The following is a 24,951-nucleotide window of genomic DNA, read 5'->3' as shown; positions in this document are numbered from 1 at the left end:
AAAACCATTGCTGGGGAACTAGTGTGGTTGTTTGGAGGAAGGAAGATACTGGTTTTTGAGTTGCCAGAGGTCTTGTGCTAATTCTTTCTCATTTGTATGGGTTGATGTTCCCTCAGGCTTTGATGTTGCTGTCTTTTGCTTTTATCGTCTTTGATGTCCTTGGGGATTTGATTTTGGTATGAGGTGGGTTCCATCAACTGGCTTCATTTCTAGGAGATTTTAGGGGGCCACAGCTCAGCTTAGAACTCCTGGGCTGCATCAGCTAACTCTCAGGGGCTGGTATCGGGCCTCTTAAGGTTAGGAACCTGCTTTACTGTAGGGGCCGAGGTGTTTCTGGTCCACTGACCACAATATTCCAGTGGGTAGTGCTGGCCAAACTGCTTCACTGGGGCAGTGGCAGTGGTATCTGTGCTTGCTTGCTCATGCCAGCCACTGTGGCAGTGTGACAAGGTGCATATGTGTCAGCTGGGGGCAGAATACCAGTGGGAGCAGGGCTGCAGTATTCTTGCTTGTGCCTGCAGTGGTGGGGGTGTGCTGGCATCTATGTACACCATTGACACTAGCGGTAGTAGCAGGGAATAATAAGGTTGCTGGCATCCCTGCATGTGATTGTGCCAGCAATGGCAACATGGCCGGGTGACTGCATATTAGTGGGGAAATGCAGTGGGGTGCTGTTGTGCCAGCAGCAGTGGCATGGTGGGGTACACATGTACATGCAAGCTGGTGGGGGAAGGGGGGTGAAGTCCACCCCGGCATGTGCATCAGTAAAGTGGTGGTGGAGTGGTCACAGGCAAGTATGTGCTGGCAAAACAGCATGGGGAGCCTGTGGTTGGGGGGTGGGTTGGTGCACATTGGTGGGGTCTAGTCTGCTGAAGCTCTCCAATGGCCAGCTGTAGTCTGCTGGCAAAGGAGCTATGATGAAGACCCCTGGGAAGCAATTTGTTTGGGCATCCAAGGCTGCATTTCAAGCAGGTGTGGCCAGGCTAGGGCGCTGGAAGATGCCAGAAGACAGGCAGGTGCTCAGACCTGGCTGGTTCTATTTCACAGGTAAGACCATACTGCTGTGTCCAGGTCTGACAGTTGTAAGGCTGAAGTCTTCTAGAGGAGCATGGTGAGCCTTGAGGGATGGGCATCCCTGGCTGTGCTCCACTGTAGATATTCACACACTAAATCCTCTGGGTTAAGCATAGCCTGTAGTACTGGTACTACCACCTCTCTAAACAGCTCTCCCTAACAGCTCAAATGTCTGTGGGGGGAATGCAGGGTCTGTTGCTGCCAAGATTCTGGAGATTCGTGGCGACAGAGGGCCACTCCTCACGTTCAACTCACCCCTTCTCCAGGATTTGCTGGGGGCCAAGAACAAGTCCCAGTGCCTTGTAACCCAGTGCAAGGTTCCCAGCTTCCTCCTCCTTCAGTGCAGCATCTGATTCTCCCTCCATCCACTCTCAATGTCATCTCTCTGATGATCTGCTGAGAGTGTGCCAGTCTTCTTGATGTACCAGTCTCTTGGGAGACGTTTCTCTTGACTGCATCTATTTGGCTATCTTGGCTCCACGATTCCACGTTTTTAAACTTATTTAGTCACACCTATAAGTAAAATTGGGTGCTTGTGCCGAGATGCCATAACCTAAGGTGGTGGGTTGCAAGGGGGTGCAATTCTTCACTCCTTTGGTGTCCTCACAGTGAGATTTTTGCAGCTCTTTCTATTAATAGATGGAGTCTGTTTCCCCTCTCTCTGAGTCTGAGCTGCCCTTGGGACTTGCTTTAGTGACTATTATGAAGCAAAAATGACACTGTGTCAGTTCTGAGCCAGGGCTACAAATGTCCATACTTCTACCCTCCCTCTTGGACTTTAGCCTGTGTCATGAGAACAAGCCTAGGAAACCCTGCTGGAAGATGAGAGACCACACAGAACAGAGACAGGTCATGGCAGCTCAGGCCCTCCTAGACCAGACTTCCTCTGACTACCTAGGTAGCTGACCACAGACACTTGAGTAAGCCCAGCCAAGTCCAGAAGTATTGCTCATCTGAGCCCAGCCCAAATTGCCAAATGTGAACTGAATAAATGGTTATTGCTCTAAGTAATTTTGTTTTAGGGTGTTTTTTTAATACAGCAAAAGCTAACCAATTTGCCAAAATACCACCATACTACAATTACAAGTCATGCATTTACGTGAAAATAAAGAGATTTTAGTTTCAGAATTCAAATTTATGAAGCCTAAGTCCCACTTTTCCTCTTGGAATGTGATACTTTATTTGTGGTAGCATTCTATTCTTTTAAAAGTTTCTAGAAAAAATTTATATTATTTGACTTCCTACTTTGAACATTTATATTCAAGAAATAAAGATTAAGAAGACCTTGTCCTAGTGTATACCACAGTATTATAAGGGCAGTAGAAATTTAAGAAATGTTTGATTATTTCTGTAGCTACATAAGGTAGCATGTCCTAGCCCAAAGAGAAAAGACTCTCCCTTGTGATATGAGGAAGAGTTAAAAACAGAAAACAGAAGGGTTCTTCTGGGGATTTTAGTAGTACTTTTTGGACAATAAAATTACTACATGCCTAGAACATGATAGAGAACAACAAAACAGTCACTTATAATCCTGTTTCCCAGAGGTAGTTAACATTTTAGCACATTTCTTTCCATGTTTTAAATATAATTATGCATGGTTCTTAATCTTTTATAATGTGTTATATGCTGTTTTTCTTTTCCTTTAAAACGCATGTTAAACAGTTTCTCATTAAAATTTTTCTGTAAAATAATTTTTATTGCTATACAATATCTTATTCTGTGCATATATTACTATTGACTTTAGGTTATATTCCAATAAAATAATATGTAATTAAATTATCTTTCATAGGAAATTGATATAAATAATATGGCAAACATTTCCGTGTATAAATCTAGGTATATGCTTATGTTTCTAGGTATTTTCTTAGGACATATGCCCAAGAGTGGAATTATCAGATAAAAGGACATTAATTTGTAGTCGTGTGATCTCAGCTCACTGCAACTTCCACCTCCCAGGTTCAAGCGATTCTCCTGCCTCAGCCTCCCGAGTAGTTGGGACTACAGGCATGTGCCACCACGCCTGGCTAATTTTTTGTATTTTTTTTTTTTTTTTTTAGTAGAGACGGAGTTTCACTGTGTTAGCCAGAACGGTCTTGATCTCCTGACCTCACCATCCACCTGCCTCGGCCTCCCAAAGTGCTGGGATTACAGGCATGAGCCGCTGCGCCCGGACCATGGGCATTAATATTTTTAAGGCTCTTGAAATATATCAAATTGTCCCTAAAAATGATGGCATCAATTTCCATTTCTGTCTTCAGTGAATCGGAGAGAGTCTTTCAATGCACCTTCACTAGGATTAAGTATATGCTTATTTAAAAATCTGGGCTATTTTGCCCAGATTTTTAAATAAGCATAAACACTTTTGCACTGTTGGTGGGATTGTAAACTAGTTCAACCATTATGGAAAACAGTATGGCGATTCCTCAAGGATCTAGAACTAGAAGTACCATATGACCCAGCCATCCCATTACTGGGTATATACCCAAAGGATTATAAATCATGCTGCTATAAAGACACATGCACACGTATGTTTATTGCGGCACTATTCACAATAGCAAAGACTTGGAATCAACCCAAATGTCCATCAGTGACAGACTGGATTAAGAAAATGTGGCACATATACACCATGGAATACTATGCAGCCATCAAAAAGGATGAGTTTGTGTCCTTTGTAGGGACATGGATGCAGCTGGAAACCATCATTCTCAGCAAACTATCGCAAGAACAGAAAACCAAACACCGCATGTTCTCACTCATAGGTGGGAACTGAACAATGAGATCACTTGGACTCGGGAAGGGGAACATCACACACCGGGGCCTATCACGGGGAGGGGGGAGGGGGGAGGGATTGCACTGGGAGTTATACCTGATGTAAATGACGAGTTGATGGGTGCTGATGAGTTGATGGGTGCAGCACACCAACATGGCACAAGTATACATATGTAACAAACCTGCACGTTATGCACATGTACCCTAGAACTTAAAGTATAATAAAAAAAAATGGAAAAAAAAAAGAAAAGCACAATATTTTTAGCTTAAAAAATATCTGGGCTATTTTGAAAGACATAAAATAAATCTTATTGCTTTATTTTACTTTTTTATTGACAGTAAAGTTGACTAATTTTTCAGGTATTTTACCAATGTTCATTTTTATATGGAAAGAATTTTCTGATCATGTCATTTCCTTCATTTATCAAAAGATTTAAATTCCTGTGAGCTCTTTATAGATTAAGAATTTTAATCTTTGTCTCACATTTATTGAATATAATACTCCCAACTTGTTTGATTTCTAATTTTGATAAACATAAGTCTTACTCTGCATTATATTATATTGAAGTTTCCACTTGATTATTTTTATTACTTTCCAGTTTAGAAAACGTTTCTTAATCCTTAGATCAGATAACTATTCAGCCGTTTTACTCTGTGCTTTTATGTTTTAATTTTTTAATGCTTCTGAATATTTAATCAGAGGGTCAATCATAACTGCCAGTGCTTATGCATTTAGGAAGAATGAATTGCTCCAGGTGAACTGTGGTGGGAGAATCTTTTCTCTTTTCTTAAGGAATATACACTTAGGGATAAAGTTAAAAGATATTTATTTTAACTTTGACAGTTGAATTTTTTCTTTCATACTGTCGAACTTTTTCTTTCCAGTCTGCAGAGGTACAGCACTATCTCCAAGAGAGATGACCTACATTCATTCTCTGTCTTACAAAAACCAGTTGAGAGGAGTGAAATCTGTTTCCACATCAGTGATTAGTCTGACCACTGTGATGAGAAACTTAGAACAGATGTACATTCAGGAGACTGAATGGACAATATGGCATGTTAGAGGTTGGCCTTGATGATTTTTCTAAAAAATAAAATAACTCTAAAGATTGCATATTTTCTTCCTCTTAGTGTTTCCTGATGGCTTCCTAACATAACAAATGATTTTCTTTTTTTAATATCAGCTAAACTCATCTCTTATTGCAATATGCTTGGATGTGACTACATGAAAATTTGAACTAGAGTAATATAGCTTGTTAGTGGTATTGGAGGCTTCATACAAATTATTTATCATGTATTCTCTACCCACTTCTAAACCTAGAGCAATTTACAAAATCTTAGATACCATGAAGTCAACAAATCTATAATTACTAGAGTGTAAGTTCTAAGTAATGGGAGCAAAAGTTGGGATAGAGATGGGAAAGACGAGAGTGGAATAATTAAAACGTAAAACAGAGCTAAGAGAGGCTTGGGTATAATGTATCAAATAATTCTAAGCTTCCTGAAAGCCAAAGTAAAAAGGAAACATAAGGGACACAACAAATTATCAGGAGAGACCATCTCCTAACCCAGATCTCTGAGAGAAACTGAACAATGGGTTGGGAAATTTGAACAATGTAATGAACAGGAGCTTCAATACAATTCTGTAACAACTACAGAGACCTTCTTTATATGCCCATTTTTATATTGGTCCTATATAAGTAATTAGGACATAATGTTAATGGTAGTTTTGTGAAGGCATATTTTGAGGAATCAGTTGAGAAACCAATATTGATCAAAGGGAGGATTTGGAATGAGAATCTATAGCATAGAAGAAGCTGTAAGTTTCAGGGCTACTTAGTAGAATTCGAATTTGTGAAATCAGTCTTTTCAGTAGCACATTTGTACCTTATCTGAACATCATTGAAAGAGAAACAAAGTTAAGTTGAGAAGGAAGGGTGGGGGAAACCGAAGAAAGTTTACATTTTGGATCCAGTGTCCACCATGCTCTTTCACGTGGTTCCAAAGGCTGTGTTCTTAATGACTACCTTTTCTACTCTTCACACCACAAAGAGGTAGATTCTTTTTTTCTAGGTAGGGATCAGGATACACTGTTGAATTGAACTGGGGTGAAGAGAAGTGACTTATGAAAATGGTGATTTTTTTTTTTCAAAGTTAGTATTTTTAATTTGAAACCCTATCATCTAATTTCCCTGGATGCCTACCTGAGCTCACTTTTCTCCAGTTTCTTCTTATATTTTGACAAGATAGTGTTATCAAAAATACAGAAAATGAGAGAAAATACATATGCATAATTACATGACTTAAATACAACTCTATATTCAATTTGGATAAACTTTTCTCATTTTAATGTATGTGTATGTATATACATATGAATATATATAAGTTCTTTTTTTAACTTTTGATTATGGAAAATTTCAAACACATGGAAAAGTAGACAGAAAGGTATAATGAATCCAACAATTGTCTTCTTGCTGCACCAGTTATTGACATTTTTGCCAACTTCATCTCTCCCACCTGCCACTTTTTCTCAACATTTTGTTATAAAATTTTTCTAATATAAAGAAAAGTTGAAAGATTGTAAAGTAACATTCATGTGTCCAAGACTTAGATCCTATAATTAATCTTTTCCTGTATGTGTTTTATAACATATCTATCTATCCCTCCATCTATCCATCCATCAATCTCACTTATATTTTGATGTATTTCTAAGTAAGTTGCAGACATCAGCATGTTTACCCCAAATACTTCAGCTAGTGAATTTTTGAGTGCATTTATTTATACTTTCTTATTTTGAGGTAAAAGTTACATACAGTGAAATTCACAAATCTTTAGTGCATTGTTTGATGAGTTTTGATACATGCATATTTGACCTATGTAGCCTAAACTATTAAACCATAAAATGTAGAAAATAATCATTACCTTAGAAAATCAAGCCCCCTCCCAGTCAATTCATGCTTGAATCCCTATTCCAAGGGACAGCCACTTTTCTGGTGTTTCTTTTTTTTTACCTTTAGAAACTGATGTTTCCCTTTTTACCTTTAGACCAGTTTTGTGTATTTTAGAAGTTCATATAAATGGATCTTGTAGCATATGTTCTTTTGTGTAAGGCTTCTTTCACTCAGATAAATCTCAAAAACATTGTTTTTTGGATATTTATCAATGTTTTTGAGATTTATCTATACTGCATGTATAAGTAATTTGTTTCACTCTTCCACTTTAAAAATTATGAAATATTTGATAGCAAATGCACCACATCCTTTTGCCCCTCAGTACTTTCATTTTGTTTGTATTCTAATTTATGCATAAAGGTAATCTGCCTCTTGTTTCTCTCATTATAATTTTTTCATTTCCTTTCTTTTTTTAAGCCACAGATCACCCACTGGTTTTGACTGTCTGGATTCCTTATTATTGACACACTTATGTCACCAGACATTTTGTGATAACATCATGAATGAGGGAAATTTAACATTTTCTCATTGCATGAAACATGTTTTTGCTATATTATTCTTTCAATGTTCTTTTTCTAGAGAATCTTTTTCTTCTATAGATGTTTCAATAAATTTCTGCCCACTTGATTTTCCCACCTCCATCTCTGTCTACATCACATCCCAATCATAGCATTACTCCACTCATCACTCTATAACAGGAACTATTTTACATGAATGATCCTATCTTCATGGATCCTTTGTTCTGTCATCCATAAGTGGAGAACAATCACAGTAAATGAAGTAGGGAATAATGGTCAATTAAGAGTACAATGTTTGTTCTACATGAAAGCTCCTTCTTTTCCTGAATATTTTGATATAAATATTTTAACAGTTGTTTTATACTTTTTGTCAATTTAAAATTATTTTACTCTCAAATTTCCAGAGAAAAGCTTTTGACCTAAACTACCAGCAGTTTAATTGTGGGACTGGGAATGAACAAAGTGAGCCTACGTTCCGCTTCACTACAGATGTCAGGTTAATTAGTAAAAAGCCTAGAAGGAGAAATTTGGGGATTTAATTTTTATCACCCACTGGAGGAAAAAACACCAGCTACCAAGACAGTGTTCTCAGTATGTCTGCACCCTGTTATTTCTCCACTTAAAATTTAACATCCAGGATAAAATGCCTCCTCTTGGGGGATCACACGTGGTGGCAAACACATTTACTTCCTCTTTTGTGAGAAGCAGAGAAAGGCAAGTGACTTACTTATTTCTAACATATACTGGCACTCAAAATTTTAAGCAAAATATAAAAATTGAGATTTTATTTCAAAGTATTTCTCATATCATTATATAGTGTATTACATAGTACAAGTAATACATGCTTTAAGGAGAAAATAAGTAGTATATTCTTTGAAAACTACAATAATTTGAATCAACTTACCACAAAATATGCCAAAATGTATAATAGGGAGACATTTATAAAAACAAGCTTTCCAGGATTTGGTAGGGTTTTCCTTCTTCTATTTAAAAATGGTCACAACAGGGTATGTAGCAGTGCAAAATAATTATGATAATGACATTTCACTTTGGCATAAAAAGAAATGTCTGCTACAATAAAATCTCTCCCCTCTTTTACCATGTGCCTGCCCTCTTTTCCCATGATATTTCTGTCATGTACCCTAACAAACACTTGTTGAAACGATAAATATAGAATACTTGCTGAAAAGGTAAGTATAAATACATAAGCACAAATTATGTGTATTTAATGGAAAATGGCAATTACCTGGGACTATCACTTAGGAGTTTATGGAATATCTGTAGGTTCATAATCACTTTTAATGTGTTTAATATTCATTCATAAATGAAGTTCAGTGATGTTCGGTGATTTGCTCAAGGTCATAGAGCTGGGAAAATCAGGACTGAAGCCTCGGTCATCTGAGTTTATATCTAGTTTTCTCCCTTTTATATCAGGCATTTCCATTAAGGACAGAAGACATTTATATACACACAAGTGATTATAACACAAGACCATAAACAATGAATGATGTATATGTTATATAAGATTCCACACATCACATCCGGATGGGAATATCAGATGCAACCTTAGATGACAGTGTACTGAACCTTTCTTCTTGACAGAGTAGAGATAGGCTAAATTTCTCTTCAATTCCAAAATCTGTATGGTTTCTGCATTTGGATTCAAATGAAATGTGCAAGTGCTCCAGGTTTGTGTGTCCTTTATAAACACAACTTCCTACTGGATTTTAGTAAGATTCTGAAATGATTTAAATGACTTCCTGAGTATTAAATAGCTCTTGAAGAGTAAGATCTTGATGAATTATGTGTAATCAGAGACACAAATTCAAGACATGAATTTTAAACTTCTCCTCAAATACACATGCTTAAAAGCAACATAAGGGAAGAAAAGTTTGTAGCAAAAAAAGTTTTAGAGTGTTTTTTTTCTTAAATGGTCATAAATTCTATGAGAGGGCAGAGATCTAACAAATAATAATGTGTGTACACTTTGCCATCAAGCTTACTTTTGTACACTTTTAAAAATACTTTCAAGGCTCTGAGGCAAAAGTTAGCTAGACCAGCTTAGACAGTTTCTATCACCTCTACTCTTTTATTTTCTAGACCTTCAGTGGGGCCACTCAGAACCATGGACAGTTCCCTTCCCGCTCATAGTCTTGGTTCAAAGACCCCTGAACAAGCTTTTATTTTCTTCCCAATGCAAACCATTGCCTCAAGGACAATTCAGCATTCTCAAATCTCCAGATAAATTTTATAAGATGTGGGCCTGGCTCTTCAGCAGCCTCTGTGGACCTTTGTGAGGCTTCTGAGTGCTGGCAGGCATTATCCTCAAGCCCTTACTCTAACGCAGGTACAGCAAATATGAAAAAGATCAAACAGGAAAGGGAGAAATATGAACAGTTAAAATGATGTAGGAAAAGTAGTAAGATGAGGAGAAATATTTAAATTTGAGTGAGAAGAGAGGAGGGAGACTTATATTCTGAGTAGAAGTATGACATGGGAAAAAGCTCCTCTCAGTATGAGTTCTTCGGAGCCTTTGGGAGTGCTCAGGAAATACTTGTTGAAGTACATACCTCAACAGGAGAATTTTGGAATGCTTATTCCATTTATATTAGGACAAAAAGAGTCCTAAACACCAAGGACCTGGAGAGAAAGCCTTTATCAAAAGACGATTTTCATGGGTTTGAACTTCTGAGCTTTTTTGCTGACCATTTTACATTCTATTGTTACTAAAAAAAAAAAAAAAAAAAAAAAACCTCTTCAGTATTCTGGACCCGAAGCCCAGTGGTATGATTTGAATGTGTTCCTCAGAGTTCATATACAGGAACCTAATCTCAAATGCAACAGTTTTGAGAGGTGAGATCTTTAAGAGGTAATTAGATCATGAGGGCTCTGCAGCATGAATTGATTAATACCATTATCATGAGGGATGGATTCATTATTGTGGGTGTGGTCCTTACAAAGGTTAAGTTTAGCCCCTCTATAACTCTCTCTTGCCCATGTGATGCTTGCTGTCACGATATTATGCAGCAAGAAGGCCTTCATCAGATGCTGGCTCCACCATCTGGGACTTCCTACCCTCAGAACTGTGAGAAATAAATGTCTTTTCTTTATAAACTACCTGGTATCTGGTATTCTGTTATAGCACTACATATACAACACTACAGACTAAGACATTCAGTCAGACAGAAAGAGTTTTTCTTTGACTAATGGAAACCGAAAACTCATGAATACATATAGAAAAATCTCTTCCACAAAACATATTCAATATCATCTAGCTGGATGGAGAAATTTTGCAATTGATAGAGCCTTGTCTAGTAGAGTGCAGAAGCTTATTTAGCTTTGGGCTAGTCTAGAATTCTAACCATGTTGTATGCAAAATCTATGGCAATCTCCAATACAGTGGAACTGAATAGTTTATGGATCAAATGAGAGTAATCTGACTTGCTGGTTTCTGAATAGGACTTAGAATGGTAGTGGCTTAGTTAGTTCAGGCCACTATAACAAAGTACCATAGACTGGGTGGCTTAGAAACAGCATAAATATATTCCTCACAGCTCTGGAGATTGAAAGTCCAAGATCAGAGTGCCAGCATCGTTAGGTTCCAATGAGGGTCCTCTTCTGGGTTGCATTTTGTCAATTTATTATTGTTTCTTCACACGACAGAAAGAACTAGTCAGCTCTTTGGCCTCTTATAAGAGCACTAATTCCATTCATGAAGTCTTCACCTTCATGGCCTAATAACCTTCCAAAGATGCCACTTTGAATACCGTTACATTGGGATTAGGTTTCAATATACAAATATTGGGGGAACACATTCAGTCCATTGCAGGTTGTAAACTTGCAGTATATGAAAAAGGTGAGCAGGGAGTAGGATAAGAACTCCCAATTTCATATAAGATGGTGAACTAGCATGGGATGCTGGCTACCTGTCCCCATAGCAAACCCAGAGATGCTTCAGAAGAGTTAGAACAGTTGATGGATTCCATGAATTCACATAATATATGGAAAAACCTTTGGAGAAAATGAAAGTAGTTGGGTTTCTGTGTGTGATGAGAAAAAGCAATAAAGATGGCATCTCCTGTGCCAAGAGAGGATGAGAAATAAGATGGGGAAGGGTTGAGGGAAAGCTTTCTAATTATGATTTGTATTTCCTCATTTGCCCAGGGATGATCACTATTAGCCTCATTGCTATCCAAGGCTAGGAAAGGCAGCAATGCCAATCATTGCTGAGTAAGATTGGGGAATCCAAGATCCTGATAAAATGAAGAACCAACAGGAATCAGTCTGGCTCTGATTGGTTGTTTTCCCCTCTATTCAAAGACTAGACAATTACCACAGAAGCTGCTTGTCCCCAAAAAGGCACCTCAGGGGGTAGTAAATACTGAAGTGAGGGTGAAAACAAGAAGTGATTGGATCCATAATACAATACTAGAAGTCTCTGCCTTAAATCATGTTCTGTGATAAACTTCTGAAGGGGCACATGGTCCTGAGACAAAGGTAGACACTGCAATGCAAACCATCTGATCACTCCAAGGGAAAAATGGATGAACTCAAAGACATTTAATTCATAATTTACTCTAGGAGTGAAGCTGTATCACAAAGAGCAATGGCCCCACTCTCAAGGTCAAAGTTATGGGCAATTAATAGTAGGGAATAACTCTGTCTAGTAGAGGGGTATATTTATTAAAATAGAGGTTAAACAGCTGTACCAAAAGTCTATTGTTTAAAAAAGACAGAAACTTAGTTCTTGCCCATTAAATGTGGTCTAATACTGGTATGACAGGACACCAGGATCAAGAGCCTACTGTCCTTCCGTCTTGTTCTGCCATCCTCACTATGAAACTTCCATCTCTTTGTTAAAGGCAAAGACACAATCAGATCTGTATTCTAGCTAGTGAGAAAAGCAAAAGGGGAAAAGGAAAGATAGACTTCTTTTCTTCTGAAAGTATGAACCTGGAGCTTGCACAAACCACTTATACTCACACTCTGTAGGCCAAAATCTAGTCACATGGTCCCACCTAGTTGCAAGTGAGGTTGGGAAATGAGCCTTTGACTTTGCACTTAGATAAAAGTTGGGTGTTCTATTACCAAAAAAAAAAAAAAAAAAAAAAAGAAAAAAAAAAAAGAGAGAGAAAAGAAAAGAAGAAGGTGAGGAGAATATTAAGGGACAACTAGTATTTTCTGCTACAGGGGACAATCTCACAAGAGTCACTGATCACAGGTCACAGAAGAACAATTGGAGATACTTGGTTCTTGGCTGCTTGTGTGGCCTCAGAATCAATTGGGCACTTTCTCAATGGTTAATTTATGGCAACGAAGTAAAGAGAAAATATGTGATACTGTATAATGTTGTGTAGAAAAAATATTGGAATAATAAACTACAACTTGATATCAGTAGTTATCTCTGGGATTGTGGGAATATGGATTGCGCTGTGTATGTGTGCGGTTGCTTTGTAACTTTTTTATAATAAGCAAGTATGCATTGTATATATAAGAATATCAAAATTTATGGCAACCAAACTCTGATGTTAACCATTTGTCATCTCTTCTTATAGTAGAAAAAATATAATGAGGCTGTCATTCTTCAGATTCTGTATTTTCCATATCTTAATGATCTTTATTAAGGATCAGTCATCTTGTTGCCACTATCATTCTATAGTCATTCTAAAGTCAAGAAAAGAGTAAAACTGATATTATATACTTACTGATTTTTATAACTGATGGATTTGGTAAGTATGAGGATGTCAATATTTAAGTATGAGGATGTCAATTGCTATACAAATGAATACATTCCTGTTTTCTTCATATATGCTATGAAATGGGTATGTTCCTAGGGGAAAACAGCTTTAGGCGTCTTGTAAACCCCACTTAAAACCAATAAATGTTATGCCTCTAAAGATGAAAGGACCAGAGAGGATTGAGCATCTACTCTGAGTCAGGTGCTTTCACAAACATTTTACTTAATTCTTACAGCAACCTCTGCCAGTTGGCTTCATCCTTCTTCTATACTTGAGAAAAAGGAGTCCCCGAGTGCAAAGAAGTCACAGAACTAGTGTCTAAAATTGTATGTTTCTAATCCCAAAACACGTGCCCCTTTCACTATAACTTATCACCTCTTATACAAAATGAAGTGTGCTGCCTGTCTTGTTTGGAAAAGTTACACATCATACCAAATTATTCTTACTTTTACATCTGTCCAGCATGAAGTGGGGATGTAGCTGATGTGTTCCCTAGTCCTTACAAATCAACTCCTGTATGTGCTGAAGCACAGACTCAAAGCTAAATGGTCATTTAAAGCTCTCAACATGAACTATTTTTCCTAAGTTTTTTATGTTATGTATTTAACACCTCTAGATAAAACTTCAATAATTATGTCTTTATTCTGAATTTACATTAAAGAGTATACTTATACATGACAAATTATTTATAAATAAATATTTTTAATCATTAAATGTTTTTAATCATTATTTTGAAATTTGTTTGTGGCTTATTTTGATTCCATTGGGTCTCCTTTAAGGGGAGCATATTTGTATTATTACATTTATTTGGTGGAAAATGAGACACAATTTTTGAGGGGCTGCCCTGTAGTAAGATTTCCACAGAGATTTTATGGAAGAAGTAGGCTGCAAATAAACTGGAATACTTGTAAACCTAAACGTTGCAACCTTGAATATAAATTAAGTTTCTACAAAAGATCACTATAATGAGCAATTTAATAATGATAGTTTTGTATTTTAGCTAAAAGTCCAGAAACAGAAAAATAGGAAACATCAGGACCTAAGTAAAGAAATAAATCTAGACTATGTAATGCTGCTGCCTACACTATACCATTTTCCTCCTGAAATTGCTTTCACATACATAACAACTCATATATCTTTCTTCTTCTCCATGGAAACCTACTTTTCCCTAACAACAATTCTACAAAGCTAATTACTGCCGCAAAGATATATGGTACAGAGAAAAGTATTGATCTTGACAATCCTGAGAAAATTGAAAATACCTTGTAAAACACTATTGGTTTGGGCCAACTTTGTGTGAAATGTTTAAATATGTAAATATATCTTAATATGATGCAAATAAGTGAGCACTTCTGAATTGTTTAGCATGCCAAATACTTTGAAATAGCCAGTTATGTACTCTTTTGAGTTCTAAGACATAACGTGTCCTTTGTGAGACAGAAGGGTTATTCTGCAAACAAGGAATAATTTCTCAATTGTTACAGGTGGACATATGGTCGCATTGATCTGAAAATGCTTAACTGACTTAGACATCCAGAAAGTGGAAAAGTAATTTTTCTGGTCAAAGGTTAATTTGTTGCATAGCAATACTTGGCATCAACAGGTACATTTTTTGGTGCCACAACTGTATATCAAGTCCAGCAGTGGGTGTGCAGTTGATTATATGCCAGTGGCAGGCTGCTGAAATGCTATTTTAGCCAGGCCAGCTTGTAGTAATTATAATGACTTGACACCTCTGCCCAAATTTAGTGTCAGGAAAGCTGAAAACTTGTTTCTTAGGAAGAGTATCTGAGGGGTGTGTGTGTGTTGGTGTTGGGGATGGGGCAGGAGGGGCGTGCAGTGGTGGGCTCTGTTTTCTGAATTGTCTTTCGTGGAATTTAATTTTTAGAACAAAACCCTCATAGTTATTTGAATTGTATCAATTTGATCCAAATGCTTTTAAAGTGGTTATGATCACACAAAAAGTTTCTGGAACTTTTTGTTGTTGATGGCGTCTGCCTTTGGAAAGTGATGATGAAAAGATTATATTAGCTTGTGCAGATCTTAGACTCTATCACCGTTTCGTGATTTTTTTGGTGGGGAGTGCCATTTTATCTTAATATATTTCCCTCTATCTATAAAATAGTGTCCATCCACTATTTTCAATTCATAAAACTGTATACATTTTGTAAGAGATCACCTTCTCAGTGCAATTTCCATAGTGTAAACCAGAATCTGTCTTGCTTGATAATATTCTTTTTCTTGAACTCCTTTTTTTTCGTCAGTCCAATTTGTTTGACTGCAAAATTAAGACCATAATTGTCCGGCCTTTTTCTCCTCCTAGTCCCCCAGTAGGTACTCTTATACTTTTCCCCCATCTACTTTCTCCTTGACACTCAAGACAGTCTGATAAAATTGCAAATCTGACTGTACTCACTTTCCTTACTTCCCAAGCACTGAAGTCCTCCTCCCCGGACAGAGGCTGGGGAGAAGGATGGCCTTTGTCTAATAGCTAATTGGAAAATTTCAAGAGGTAATTTCAAGCTTTAACCAGGTTTTTGTGTGGCTAGCAGAGCAGTCATTAAGAAGTATATGGCTTAGTAATGGGTCATTTCTTATTCTTGGCAGGCTCAGGGAGGTACAATTTGAGAGAAGGGGATAAAAGAAAGGCACTAACAGTGCTTTGCATAATAATCTGCTGTACTAACTCCATTGTGAGAGATGTGACCTTGTAAATTATGGAACCTTCGGGAATTATTGCCTTTTCCTTTTTACTGGGTTTGTTTGTACTGTCTCTGCCAAATAGTGTTTGTCCTCAAAGACCATGAGTGAGTGTATGTGTGTACACATAAGTATGTGTTCCAATACTTAACCATTGGGCAATCAGAAAAAATAGACTTAGCTGCAACTTATTCTGGTGGAAGAAGCTCAGATTAGAACATAAAAGCAGTGCCAGTGCACACCTGGATATTTTGATAGGATGTGGAATGTAAATGGACTGTCTTGCTAGACCCTAGGTTGAATAACTCAGATTTATGGTAATTGCTGGCAGCAGAGAGATATACCCAGGACTAAGAACAAGACTTTTGTGTACTGGAAAGATGTCTTGGAAGGTTAGTGAAGATTTGGAAGAACATGGGTGTGGAATTTGGACACACTTCCCCACATACATACTGAGTCCTTTCCCTTTGAGTTATGGGGAGAAATATATTTGCAATGTTCTTTGATATTTTTTCTTCCCTTCTCCACTGTAATTCTCAACCATGCATGGAATTCTAATATACATTACGCCTTAAAGTGTGGAACTACTGGGATAAATAAACAAAGGAGGAAAATGTGTCCTGTCCCATATTTTCCCCTCACTGGGGCCATACGAAGGGGAGCTGTAGCCCATTAGGAGACTCTACCCAATGTCCAACCTACAACTACAGCGGAATGAGCAGGAGTGAGGCAGCACAGAGAGGTGGGCAGCAACCTACAACACTGAAGAAACTTTTGTGTGGACAACTCATAAGACAAATCGATAACTCTCCCCTCTCCCCAAAATGGTGGAGGAAGTAAACACAGAAGATATGGATTACCACTTGTATTCATGATCTTTTTACAATTCAGATTAGAATCCTTCAATAGCTTCCTATTGTCCTTAGAAAAACAGGCATGTTGGGACTCAGAGCACAATACCACAAAATATGGCACCTTGGTAATTGAGAAACTGCAGAAGCAAGAAGGTCACACTGACCTCCTGCCTTTCTCCTCTGAAGCATGATCATAAAAGAATTTTCTGATCTACCGCCCTTGAAAGTAGATGATAAGACCCTCAGGTGACAGGTGCCCTGCAAATCAAAACTACAATGAGACAGCATCTCACCTAAGTTAAAATGGCTTTGATCCAAAAGACAGGCAATAAGAAATGCTGATGAGAACGTGGAGAATGGAGACTGTTGGTGGGAATGCAGATTAGTACAACCACTATGGAGAACAATATGGATGTTCCTCCATATAAATTTTTGGATCAGCTTGTCAGTTTCTACAAAGAAGCCAACTGGAATTCTGATAGGAACTTCATTGAATCTGTAGACCAATTTGGGAAGCATTACCAACTTAAAGATACTATATTTTCTGACTCATGAATGTGGAATGTCTTTCCATTTGTTTATATCTTCTTTAATTTCTTTCAACAATGTTTTGTAGTTTTCAAAGTATATGTTTTGTACTTCTTTTGTTAAATTTATTCCAATTTTATTCATTTTGTAAATGAACTGCAAGCATCCAGATATCATATTTTTAAATTCTTATTTGTATTCAATAGTTTTGTGGGAACAGGTGGTATTTGGTTGCATGGAAAATTTATTTAGTGGTTATTTCTGAGATTTTGGTGCACCCATCACCTGAGCAGTGTACAGTGTACTCAATGTGTAGTCTTTTATCCCTCGCCCCACTCCCCCTCTCCCTGAGTTCCCAAAGTTCATTATTATCATTCTTATTCCTTTGCATCCTCATAGCTTAGCTCCCACTTGTAAGTGAGAACATATGATGTTTGGTTTTCCATTCCTGAGTTACTTCACTTAGAATAATGGTCTCCAACTTCATTCAGGTTGTTGCAGATGCCATTATTTCATTGCCTTTTACGGTTGAGTAGTGTTCTATGGTGTGTGTGTGTGTGTATATATATACATAATATATATTATATATGTGTGTGTGTCACATTTTATTTATCCATTTATTGGTTGATTGGCATTTAGGCTGGTTCCATATTTTTGCAATTGCTAATTGTGCTGCTATAAACATGTGTGTGCAAGTGTCTTTTTCAAATAATGACTTCTTTTCCTCTAGGTAGATACACAGTAGAGGGATTGCTGGATCATGGTAGTTCTATTTTTAGTTCTTTAGGGAATCTCCACACTGTTTCCCACAGTGTTTATACTAGTTTACATTTCCACCAGCAGTGTAGAAGTGTTCCTTTTTCACCATATCTATGCCAACATCTGTTTTTTTATATTTTTTTAAATTATGGGTATTCTTGCAGGAGTGAAGTGGTATCTTATTGTTGTTTTGATTTGCATTTCCCTGATAATGAGTGATGTTCAGTATTTTTTCACGTTTGTTGGCTGTTTGCATATCTTCCTTTGAGAATTGTCTATTCATGTCCTTTGCCCACTTTTGGTTAGGATTATTTGTTTTTTTCTTGCTGATTTGCTGGAGTTCTTTGTAGATTCTGGATATTAGTCCTTTGTTGGTTGCATAGTTTGCGAATATTTTCTCCCACTCTGTGTGTTGTTTGTTTACTCTGATGATTATTTCTTTTACTGTGCAAAATCTTTTTACTTTAATTATGTCCCATGTATTTATCTTTGTTTTTGTTGCATTTGCTTTTGGGTTCTTGATCATGAACTCTTTGCGTAAACCAATGTCTAGAAGAGTTTTTCCAATGTTATCTTCTAGAATTTTCATGGTTTTAGGTCTTAGATTTAAGTAGTTGATCCATCTTCAGTTGATTTTTGTATAAGGTGAGAGATGAGGATCCAATTTCATTCTTCTACATGTGGCTTGTCAATTATCCCAGCACCATTTGCTGAATAGGGTGTCCTTTCCCAACTTTATGCTTTTGTTTGCTTTGTTAAAGATCAGTTGGCTGTAAGTATTTGCCTTTATTTTTGAGTTCTCTATTCTGTTCCATTGGTCTATGTGCCTATTTTTACACCAGTACCATGTTGCTTTGGTAACTACATACTTGTAGTATAGTCTGAATTCAGATAATGTGGTGCCTCCATATTTGTTCTTTTTGCTTAGTCTTGCCTTTGAAACTATTGTAAATGAAATTACTTTCTTTATTTCAATTTTTAATTGCATATTGCCAGTGTATAGAAATACAATTGATTTTTGTATATTGATTTCATATCCTCCAACCTTGCTGAATTCATTTATTAGTTTTAGCAGTTTTTTTAGTGATGTCTTAGGATTTTCTTTACGCAAGATTATCATTGCTAAACAGATAGTTTTACTCCTTCCTTTCCAATCTTCGTTTTCTTGTCTAATTTCCCTACCTAGAACTTCCAGTATGATGTTGAATAGAAGTGATGAGAACAGATATCTTTGTATTATTCTTGATCATAGGAGGAAATCATTCCATCTTTTACCATTATGTATGATGTTATCTATATGTTTTTGCTGATGCCCTTTATCGGGCTGCAGAAGTTTCTTTTTAATTCTAGTTTGCTGAAGTTTTTTTTTTTTTTTTTTTGTTCACCATGAAAAGGTGTCAGGAATTATCAAATGCTTTGTTGCATCTATTGAGATGATCATGTGCTTTTTGTTTTTTATTCTAATGATATGGTGTAATATATCAATTCATTTTCAGGTGTTAAAACAAACTTGCATTGCTGGGGGTAAATCACATTTGTTCATAGCGTATAATTTTTTTTACATGCTGATGCATTAGGTTTGCTAATATTTGACTATTTTGTGTCTGTATTAATAACATGTATTATTATAGTTTTATTTTTTATGACTTTGTCTTATTTTGATATCAAAGTGATACTGGCCTCATGAAATGATTGAATTGGGATGTGTCTTTCCTCTTCTTCTCTTTGGAGGAGCTTGAAAAGGATTGGTATTCATTTTTATTTAAATATTGGTAGAATTCACCTGTGTTGACATCTGGGCTTGGACTATTTTTTTGTAGGTAATTTTGTGATTACTAATCCTATCTCTGTACTTGTTATCCTTGTTCATCTTTCAAGTGTGCATTCTGCTATTTTTAGGTATAGTGTTCTGCAAATATCAATTAGACTACATGCTATGTTTTGGTTGTGTCCTCCCAAAATTCATACATTGAAACCTAATTACTAAGGAGATGGTATTAGAAGGTGAGGCCTTTGGGAGGTGATTAGGTCATAAAGGCAGAGCCCTTATGAATGGGATTAGTGCCCTTATAAAAGAGGCCTGAAGAAGTGTGTTAGCTTTTCTGCCCTTCTGCCACATGAGGACACAACAAGATGTGCTGTCTATGAAGCTGCCCTCACCAGATACCATATCTACTGATACCTTGGTCTTAGAATGTCCAGCCTCTAGAACTGTGAGCAATACATTTTTGTTGTTTATAAATTACCCAGTTTCATGTATTTTGTCATAGCAGCCTGAATATACTAAGACACTAAGTTAACTGATATTGTTGCTCAGATCTTTTGTATTCCTATTGATTTCTTTTTTTCTAGTTATGCTGGCAATTACTGAAAGAAGTATGCTCAAATTTCCAACTCCATTTATGGCTTTTTCTGTTCTTCCTTTTAGTTCTGCAAGTTTTTGTTTTGTATACAGTGAGGCTCTATTATTAGATGGATACACACTTAGTATTATTATGCCTTGTCAATATATGAATTTTTTTTTCTTATCATAAAATGTCTCCTTTATCCCTGGTACTACTTGTAGCCTAGTATGTCTGTAAGAAGTCTACTTTTTCTGATATCAGTGTAGCTACACCAGTTTATCTTACTCCACATAATTTGTTGACCAGTAATTCCTAGGACTTGATTTACATGGAGCACCAGATAATCTTCTTTTCCCAATGTGGGAATGAGCTTTCTAGTCAGTTTCCTTCTTGGGTTGTGCTGAACCTTAAGATGGTGACTAGAGATATTTACCTAATGGTACTTAAATGGTATTTCATTGATAAGTAATGTAATCTTGTCAAGATTTAAAGCAGATCTATATGGATAATATATAGATTATTTGTGGTGAGATTCAGCATCACAAAATGAGAGACCATAGCAAAGTCCTCCTTGTTACTAGTTATTCTGGATAAACAACTATTATCATGAGTTGGGAATATTGGTGCCCAAGAAAGTGATTTCAAAAGGTTGTAGAGGAGGAAAGTTTCAACATGTGTGCATGCTTTGAATAATGGAGAACAATATTTTGGGCAGGAGGTCACAAACTTGAGAGTAGCTCTTCCTTCTACATAGACTAAAATAGCTTGAAGTCTGTTCCACTGCAGCATGAATAATGATGTGGCATTGTGACATGGTTTGCCTGGTGTTTATGTATGTATTGATTGCATAGCCACAAGTGAAGGACTCTGGTTGTAATGTTAATTTGATATCTGAAAAAGCTCTAAGGAGTTTAAATGAATAGAGAATGCATTCCATTCAAAGGCTCTGATTGTTATTAAACATGTTATTCGTGAATCAAATCTGTGAGTCTAGTGACAAGTAAGATGCAAAAGCCTGTTGAGGAAATTTTGAAATATATTCACAGTTGTATGAATTCAAGAAGAATGGTTCAGAGCATGTGCACTGGAAAATTATTTCCAGTCTAGTTGTGTGCTCTTGAGCATGTTACTTAATCTAAGATTAAGTTTTTGTATTTATAAAATCTAGATAATAATGGTATCTGACAGGTGTTTGGTGAGAATTTAAAGATATAGTCCCTTTAAAGCACTTAGCATAGTCCTTAACACATGGTAACCATGCAATAATTTGTAGTTACTACGTTTATTATTATTATCATTATCATGGCTATTACTACTACTATGTTTTAATGGTTTAATCACCAACACCATCACTAAAGGCAATTTCAATGGATGTAATTCTAGGAAAAGGAAGACCAACACAGAAGGAATGTATGAGAAGAAAGAAAAAATGTTAACCATATAAAATGTTCAACATGTAAGCAAAATCAGTCATTATTGATATCAATAGTGTGTATTTTGTGGGATTAAAAACTGAGATAGAATTATGTAGTTGTATGGTTAATAAAAAGTATAGAAGCTGTAAGTGGGGAGTGATTGGCATTCAAGTTCTAAGGTCCTTACATTATTTGGGAAGAAGATAAAATTATTTATTTATTTTAGACTTGTTAAATAAGCATATGAAAATTCTAAGGTCACCACAAAAGAATAGAAATACAGTATATCTCCTGAACTACTAGAAATAAAAATTAGAATATGTGTGAATAAAAGCAAAAATAAAACTCAAGCAATGCTTATGAAGAAAGTAAGAAGGGAGAATTTCAAAGGCATTATGACTATGCGTCCTGCTTTTACCAGATGGGCAACATACTAAATAAAGGTTATATTTTTATGATACACTAATAATTGTTGAGTACAGTCGCTTGGTTCTGAAGTTCAAGCATTAAATGTCTCATATAATCCAGGTATCTGGCTTACGTGCAAGTATGAACACAGACAATGAATGTTGAGTTGCTCCGCAAGTTCTCCTTTACCTGCCCTTCCCAGTTGGATAAGTTTTGCTGTTGCTTTGAAGGAATCAGGCTGAACTGAGTTGGGTACAATTGGACCTGAAGCAGCCCACAAAGTCTGGAGAAGCTGAGGCTAGAGAATCCCAGCTCCTTAAATACTCTGTGTTTTAGGACTTACTCTTAGGATCCTAACTGGAAGCAACTCCTAATTCTGCCCTAAAGAGGATCTAAGTTATTAAAGGAGGAACCTCTTGGTTATATTCTGACCTGGGCTAATGGGATTCTCTAGGTCTGTGCCAGTCACGTATTGAACTAGCATGCTGATTCACTCTGCACTGCTCTTTGCCTTGTTAAAAGTCAGATAAAAGAATTAATCTCAAGAATTGTATTCAGACCAGTGTATACTACTTGAAAGGAGTGAACCCCACTCATTACTTCTTGTCTCTGGTCTTGTGTATTGACTGTCCTCCCCGGTCCCCCATTAGAATATAAGATCCATGAAGGTAGGGATTTTTGTTTGTTTCATTCATCACCATAACTCCAGTTCATAGAATAGTAGCTGACACATAGCGGGTGTTCAATAAATATTTCAATAATTTAATGAATAATATAGATAACATTCTGTTTGGGAAAGGCAACACCATGAGATGCTAGAGCCAAAAAAAAAAAAAAAAAAAAAAAAAAAAAAAAAAAAAAAACCTTAGAAAACATCTAGTGCAACACTGGTAGTTTACTTTGCAAAGAAGTTGGTCAACACAGTCTCCCTGAGTGAGTTCAATCTACATCATGGTTCTGCTGTCCACATGGTACTAAATGAGGCCTCACTCATGTATTTCTCCAGCCCATGACCATCTGTCAAGCACAAGGCCGAAACACAGAGATGTTATTGACATTCCTTGCTAGATATCTCGCATGCACCTAAATACAACACTCCAATTGGTCTCATTAGCTGATGCTTTTGAGGATATTAATGAGAAAAACTGATTTATGGCATAATTGACCAACTATATATCAAATCAGGTTTTTCACTTTGGCTGCCAGGATAGCACCTGCTCAAGCCCAAATGGTTGGCCTATTTTTGTCTCATTCTATTCCAGCCCATATTTCCTGATCTAATTTATATTTCCTTGGTCTTAGTGCTTTATTTATTTAACTATTTTTCTTGTGTACTTTCTGCGAGTCATTTCAAGGTTTTTTTTTTTTTTTTTTTTTTTTTGTGGAATTAAGCACAGTAGGAATAAAAAGGAAGCAATTATGATCTTTTTCTACAAACTTCCTTCCCTCCTTCTATCCTCTATTCTGGTTTTTCTCACCCTCCTCTTTCCAGGGTCTACAAATAAGAACTTCCCTACTGGTTTCCCTAACTCTCTTGAGTCTTGCCCACACCTAGTTTATATTCTATAAAGTTGCCAAAAAACACTTTCTAAAATACATCCTTGGTAATGCTCTTTGCCTGTTATAACCTCTTCATTGATGACCCTCCACTGCCTAGGAATGAAATTCAGACTTCATTATATGGAAATGAAGGTTAAACTCTGAAGATATGCCTCTTCATGCTTCTCTTCCCACATCCTTCAGCTGGACTAGATCAAATCTCTTACACCTGCCTGGAGTGCTCTATGCTCTTCTACATCCACATGTATTCACATGAGCTGTCCTCTCTCTGTGGAAACTTTGCTTTTGACTCATCAAATTCTACAGCTTTCAAGACTCAGTTCACGTGTAACTAATGTCTCCTGGGAAGTGTTCCCTAAACCCCACTTGATCCTATTTCTTATAGAACACCTGTGCCGTCTATTTTCCTTTCTTATAGTCCTTATCCCACAGTTGTACAATTATTTGTGTTCAGTTTTTTCTAATTTTATGTGAGTCCCCCAACCACACTGTTTTATGTTCACAGTTTCTCCCAGAGACCCTTGAGCATTGCTTGGCATGTAGGAGATAATTGATATTAATGCTAAGCACAATGGTCAATATTTTTATAAGGTACTGTGCACTAAACACTGTTCTCCTATAATAGCAGTAGGAGATAGATATTATTGTTAAACACATGTTGTAGATAAAGAAACTGAGGCAAAGATACACTAAGTAACTTACCCAAGGTAACTTGGTAAGTTCTGAGGCCAGGATCCAAACAATAAAATACGGCTCCAGAGCCACTTTTCTTAAAAACAAGGAGATTCCCTTATAGTAAATGATTCCAAATAAAGAAAATAGTCTTCAGAGAAATTAAGGTGTATGTCCAAGGCCAATAACGAATCAGTAGTAAATATTCTAAGATAAACATACATTAATTTTAAAAATCAGTGATGTTGTTGGATGATGGTTGTGATTGTGGTCTACAAGTTGTGATTTCTCCAGGGTAATGAGTAGTTCTGACTGTTAGGTTATTAATAGACTTCTTAAGGCTCTCCATTCAAAGTGAAATAAATATTAAATTCTTAATAGGATTTAAGTTTAGGTTTCAATGGAACCCATAAAGGACAGCCTCAAGAGAAAATGTTTTCTTCTGGTTCCAGTTCTGCACCTGAATTGTGGCAAGTGTGGTGATATGGTTTGGCTGTGTCCCCACCAAGATCTCATTTTGAACAGTAATTCCCATAATTCCCATGTGTTGTGGGAGGAACCCAGTGGGAGGTGATTGAATTATGGGGGCAGGTCTTTCCTATGCTGTTCTCATGATAGTGAATGAGTCTCGAGAGATCTGATGGCTTTAAAAATGGGAGT

Source organism: Macaca nemestrina, chromosome X, assembly GCF_043159975.1.
Source record: "Macaca nemestrina isolate mMacNem1 chromosome X, mMacNem.hap1, whole genome shotgun sequence".
In the NCBI taxonomy this organism is placed as follows: Eukaryota; Metazoa; Chordata; class Mammalia; order Primates; family Cercopithecidae; genus Macaca; species Macaca nemestrina.
This window is presented reverse-complemented; position numbering follows the sequence as displayed.